Source organism: Lates calcarifer, linkage group LG8, assembly GCF_001640805.2.
Source record: "Lates calcarifer isolate ASB-BC8 linkage group LG8, TLL_Latcal_v3, whole genome shotgun sequence".
Lineage (NCBI taxonomy): Eukaryota > Metazoa > Chordata > Actinopteri > Centropomidae > Lates > Lates calcarifer.
Window position 1 is genome coordinate 18,422,674 of NC_066840.1, and position 6,654 is coordinate 18,429,327.

Below are 6,654 nucleotides of genomic sequence, written 5' to 3' on the forward strand. Positions count from 1 at the left end.
TTTTATACTTTCTTTTATTTCCTTATAATTTCTTGAGAGTTTTCTGGAAAGAACCAAAATTCTTCAACTGTTATTTTACTTGAGCATATTATTGACTTCTAGATGAAGAATATTTAATAGTCATTCATTTATTACTGGAAACTTTATTCTTCATTTATACTGAATTCTTTCACAGTCTGCATGTGTAGCTCTTCTACTGTCCTTTGTATAAAAGTCTCAAGGTCATGCTAGCTTAGCATTTAGAAATCACTAGAGGTGTACAAACTGATCACTCTATATTTTCCCTATAATTAATACCAAATGATATGGTTCTTTCTAACTTATTAGGAGATTATTTTATGCTTTATGATACTTTATGAATCGCATAATTGATTGCAGTTATTATTGCAAAGATTTAAAAATATACATGTATATTATGAGTGACAAAAAACAGGATTTGTTGCAGGTAGTTTTGATTTGTTATACACCCAAAATAGAAAAAATATCAAGACACAAAAGCACAAAGAACAAGCCCGATATAATTTCCTGAATATTCTGTATTAAACATGCATCTACTCTACAAAAAGACCAACTGATAAAGACAGCTAATTTTTCCAAGAATCGTACCTCATGTGTTCATTTCCTATTAATGTGGTGCACCTGGCAAACAGCCATACAGTTCTCATCTGTGCTCCATCTGCCTGTGGTGAGAAACACTGATAATATCAGTGTGTGTTTTCTGTTAAAACGAGTGAACACAGTGTTTTTTCAAAATTACAAAACATCTGCACTATTCTGAGTCGTGATCAGGAGCCATTAAATTAGTTGTTTGTAGTCCTCACTTTGTGCAGTATTATTTCTGTTTAGCTTCCTTTATTTGTCTTTAAAATCTGGTTTACATTGGTGGTGTAGGGTGACTGCGTCAGTGCTGTCACAGTGACTGCTGCCATTTCAACAATCTAATATTACATTCTACGAACTAAAAAACAAATAGGTTGCATTATAGACTCATGTTATATTTCTTGAGACTCAAACTACTGTAATGTGAACAGAAAAAGTAGTTAGTATGTCCCAACCAGTGAGGAAAAAGCTTCAAACTTAAAATGATTACAGGTACATAAACTATAGAAATACACATTTACCTGAGTAACTTCATTGCAACAATAATGAATTGTTCTGATCGTTCAGCAACAACACAACTGTGCTAAAAAGCTGAGACTGAGTCAGACTGAGGTACATTTGAGCCAAGATGAGTTAAATCTTAAGAAAACTTTGCAGAAAGAAGAGTACTTTTACCCTTTGGTCAAATTACATTTTTTAAAAAGGCCAAAACTCTATGGACTGACTTTTAAAAAGAGCCACTCAGATATTGTATGCATGCAGGTACACGCACACACACACACACACATTGCTTTTGCAATTCCAAATGAGCAACAGTGGGACCAGGAATAATGGATGAGCAGCAGCATGGTCAAGTCTAATTAATGCAACCTCTGGACCACTGAATCCCGGTCCTTATTTTCTTGGCCACCTCTGGTCTGGTCACGTGTCGCAGCCTGTCGGGGGAGCAGGCATCAGTCTCCCTGTGCTGCTGCAGATCAGCAGGCTCACAGTTCATGTCCTCGCTCCGGCTGCAGCCGCCAGTAAATGTGGCCCTACATCACCTCGGACACAATCCATCCCCATTAACTTGAAGCAGGAGGAGCCTATTTCATCCTCATTGCCTACAGTGCCTGAGTCCGACAGCCGCTCCATTCATATAATCCATGGGTCTCAATGTGTTGTGCCCAGATCATGAGGTTCAAGTGGTTTAAAGGACACAACGGGGCAGAGAATGGAAGTTAATTGACTGTGCGACGACTGTAATGATTTGATCCCTGGCCAGAGTGTGAAAACCATCACGAGAATCTCTGTAGACTACGAAGTCCACAGCTGCAATTAGCACATGCTGCTAAGAGGGAAATGTGCCACTCATGCAAATGATGTAGGATAATATACACAGGATGCTGCTGCTTGTATAGGTATAATGGTGAGAATGTGAGGATATAAAAATATTAATATAGTAAAATACGATAAAGCCTTTACATATAGGTTATTTTTTGGTTGTGTGTATAATTATACTATTAATTACTTTTGATGATGTCATGTCAGGTCACATGACTTTTCAACCTTAGATGTACGACATGTTCAATCTGAGTCCAGCCAAGTAGAGTCAGTTTTATTTAAATGGTCCAAGATCACAACATGGAACAGGAAAAAGGGGAAGCAGATGGATTCCTCTTCAACATTATGGCATATTACAATGATAATATTATGTAAATAAAATGTAAAACACTAATGAAGAATATGGATCTGACCTTGGAAGAAAACAGTTTAAATACTATGGCATTTAATTTTACTGTACTGAACATGAACTACTGTACGTCATGTGTGTCCTGGAAGAGGAATCCTTCCTCTGCTGCTCCTCTCTCTTTCCTCTTTAAAGGGTATGCTGGGGGGAGTTCTTCCTCCTCCACATCTAGAGGCTGTGGACCTGTACAGCAGTTCAGGTTATAACACCAAACTTGTGAGACATTCATTGTTGGTTTGGGTCTTTTTGTGCTATTTGTTGACACAAAAAAATATAGAATATCACCACATCCATTAAATAAAGGATTAACTAGCCAATTAACCAAAAATCTCCACCTAAAATGTTAAAAATAATTTACCTCCTAAATGTGTTTCTGAGAAAATCAAGCTGTTTCCTTTTCCTGTAGCAGTTGTTATATTAAATTCAGCTTTATTTAGCTCAAATGCAAAATTATTTCTGTGGCGCTGCTGCAACATTATGAAAGGAGCTGTATTTAATTATCTCAACTGTGGTTTTCTTATGTAACATGGTGGAGGTTGATGCTCTGTACAGGGCTGTGTACTTGTACTGCTTGTTTATCTACCTTTTCTTCATGCATTTCATGGTATATTTGGTAAGAGTGATTGCGGGTTGTCGTAGTATACAGAGGAAGTCTCAGAGGAAATATGAAACCGTGCTCACTGAAGATCCCTTTTCATGCTGCTGTTCAAAATATCTCACAAAGTCTACCATGAAAACTGAATGTGAATATGCTTGGATTAGTGATCAATATATTTCAACCTCCAGGTTATTTTCTATTTCATCCACTTTATATTTAACTTATAGTATTTTTTACAGTAACATGATGGCACATGAAGGTGTTGTGTCAAAGTCACTGACTGTCCTCATTCACCAAGTGAGCTGATTTGTTTTTTGCAGTCACCACTTGGTGGTGCCAGTAATCACACATCTTTCATTTCCCTGGTTTATGCAGTAAATATATTCAGCAAAACTGTACAATCTACAGACAGTTGTAGAATACACATACCTGCAAAAACACAGGAATGGAGGAAAAATGGAGCATGTCTGTGGTTAAAGTACTTTATCTGTGCTTTCATTGCAATCTCAGTGTGATAAAAAAAAAAAACAAAAAAAAAAAACAGTGGTGGTTCAAGGTGATTCAGTACCAAACAATAAAACATTTTATTAGCAGAGTTTTATCCGCAAACTTTGTGTAAACTGTCTTTGAAACAAAGCAGCTGTGAGACTCCTTCACCTGTAAGAGTAAAGACCATCTTTGAATTCTTCTGCTGTGATCAGATGAGGCTTCTTTTCCCCTGAGTAACACACACACATACACACACACCTCCACAACACAAGTGTGGACCACTACTTTTACTTAAATTATATATTTTTTATTTCATACTTAAACTACAAAACTGTATTTTTTAATTGTCAAAGGGGGACTTGCTCAGTTATATTGTTTTTATCACTTAAAAATCTTGTTTTGACAAAGATTCTGAAAATACTCATGTAGTGTTGCAGTTGATTAGCACTATACTGTATATAAGACTAATATTGTTAATTTAGTATTGTACTCTATCAGAACTAGAGCAGCCAAAAGGAAAACATATAGAAAAACCAATATGCTGGCTCACCGGTTCACTGTTAGTGAGTGTGTAACAACTTGGAGGTGCACTGTATAGGTACGCACACACAGACACACACAAATGATGTCTGGCCTCAAAGACACAGAGAAAATTTGTCAACTTTGAAGTCGGCACTATATTTCAGGTCTAGTGCTTCTAAATTGGAAAGGTCGCAGTGCTACAGTTATTTTGTTCACTGAAGCCCCTCATGGTACAATTTAACCACTCTGAGCTGAGTATGGAAAGACTGACTGACCTGACCTGTCTAATTTTATTATAAGGTCACTGACCACAACTCTTAATTCAAACAGCCGCAGTGAGCATTTTACTATGAACAGAGTCTGTGCAGGATTTTCTTTTGTTGGTCCACCTGGAACCAAACCTTTCAGTGAATCAAAGACGTCTTTCTCAGATGTGATCATTAGAATCAGTTTTGTAGGACATTATTAATTTTAGACATTCCAGTTTTTGACTGCATAAGCAAATGTGCGACATACTAAAAGACCTAAATTAGTCATACGCTCACTGAGTACTTTATTAGGACTACACCTGCTATTACATGCAGTTATCCAAACAGCAGTGCAGTGCATAACATCATGCAGATACAGGTCAGGAGCTTCAGTTAATGATCACCTCAAACATCAGAAAAGAATGGGGAAGAAATGTGATCTAAGTGACTTTGGTGTGATTGTTGGTACTAGACGGGCTGGTGTGTCTGAAACTGCTGATCTCCTGGGATTTTCAAGCACAATGGTCTCTAGAGTTTAACTGAGACTGGTGCAAAAACCAGAAAACAGTTAGTGAGCCGCAGTTCTGTGCACACCTCGTTGATGAGAGAGGTCAGAGCTGGCAGAACTGGCAGACTGGTCGGATCTGACAGAAAAACTATGGTAACTCAGATAACCACTTTTTACAGCTGTGGTGAGAAGGAAACGTCTCAGAATGCACAACGCGTTGAACCTTGAGGCCGATGGGCTGCAACAGCAGAAAACAATGTTGGGCTCCAATCCTGTTAGTCAAGAACAAAATCTGAGACAGCTGAAGACTGGAAAAACATAGCCTGGTCTGATGAATCTGGATTTCTGCTGAGGTATGTAGATGTAGGGTCAGAGTTTGGCATCAATATGAAACCACTGACCTGACCTGCTTTGTCTCAACAATCCAGCCTGGTGGTGGTGTAATAGTGTGGGGAATGTTTTCTTGTCACACTTTGTGACTCACACTTCTTGTGGTCACGTTGTGGTCAACTGTTTCCTTATCTCCAGTCTTTATTATAAGTGAAGTTAACTGTCGTACAAACATGAGTGTTATCGATCTTCACATATAACTCTCAGCAAGAGTACAAATCAAGATATTTCACAAAGTGTAATGTAAGGTCTTCAAAATGAAATAAAGTGATTCTCCAATTTGGTAAATTTGCTGAGGAGTATTCATGCCTGTAGCAGGACATAAAGACTCAAAAGTTTACCAACTGTCCAGCTTGATTAATGTATGTCTCAAAGCTGTTTTTGCTCACATACAGTACAGGTAAAATATAGCTTTCTTTCACTGCAGCTAGGTATCATTGCCTTGAGGGTAGAAAATAATAAGATCGATCAGGATATAGCTTTAAGCCACCTCTTTCCTCAGGGAAATAGTTCAGTAAAGAGAGGAGAGAAAGGGGAGGGAAAATTTATGGACCAAAACAGAAAAGGAGGGTGAGGAGATACTAAACGTGCACTGCAGTTTCTTAAAAAAGGAATCAATGTCACATCTGATTGTGTAACTTTTTGTTGTGTGTAAAAATACTCAAATTAAACTGATGTGTCTCTTTCTTTGGCATGTCTAAAAATCACAACTCATCCATATAATTTGAGAAATATTAAGTTCCTGCATCTTACAGTTACAGCCCTCCTGGATTAATACTTCATGAGTTTCCTAACTGTTCCTCTCGGGACTGAAGGAAAAGTGCACCAACAGTGCAGCAATCATATGAGAAACATTTGCACTGCTACAGTGGCTTCATCTGCACATGACAAGTTGAAGAACAGGAGTTTTTGAAGCTGACTGCACAGTGAAGTTTTCCACGCAAAACCCTGTCCTACATATTGGAAACAGCTCTGAGCAAGGCGATGAAATTATTACATCAAACTGAGACATCAGTGTGCTCTTAGTCTTATTTCTGCTTCAATATGAGGGAAGGAACTTTACTTAAAGGAACAGCTCAACATTTTGGGATATACGCTTATTTCCTTTCTTGCAGTAAGATGGATGAGAAAGCCAATACTACTGTTAGCTTAGTATAAAGACTGGAAACAGGGGGAAACAGCTAGCCTAGCTCAGTCCAAAGGCTAATGGTCTCTTTATTTCTATTGAGGTGACAGCTGGCCAGATTGTAAATACTTGTATCAGTTTTAGTGTCTGTATAACAGAGTAACTTTAATAGATGTGATTGTTTTTAGCTTGTTATCAGTCAGTTTGTACAGTGTGGGTTTGGTGGTTGTGGTTCAGTTTTAATAGTAATTTCAACAGCCTTCAAATATATATCGTTTTGTTACTACCTTCTTTTTTTTAAGTTTTTTTTTTTGGGGGGGGGGGGGGTTTCGCCATGAGACAGGAAACAGGGAGAGAGAGAGTGAGGGAATAACACGCAGTAAAGATCCGGCCAGACCGGGAGTCAATCCGGGGACCAGCTGCTCAGGGTACTTAAGCCCATGT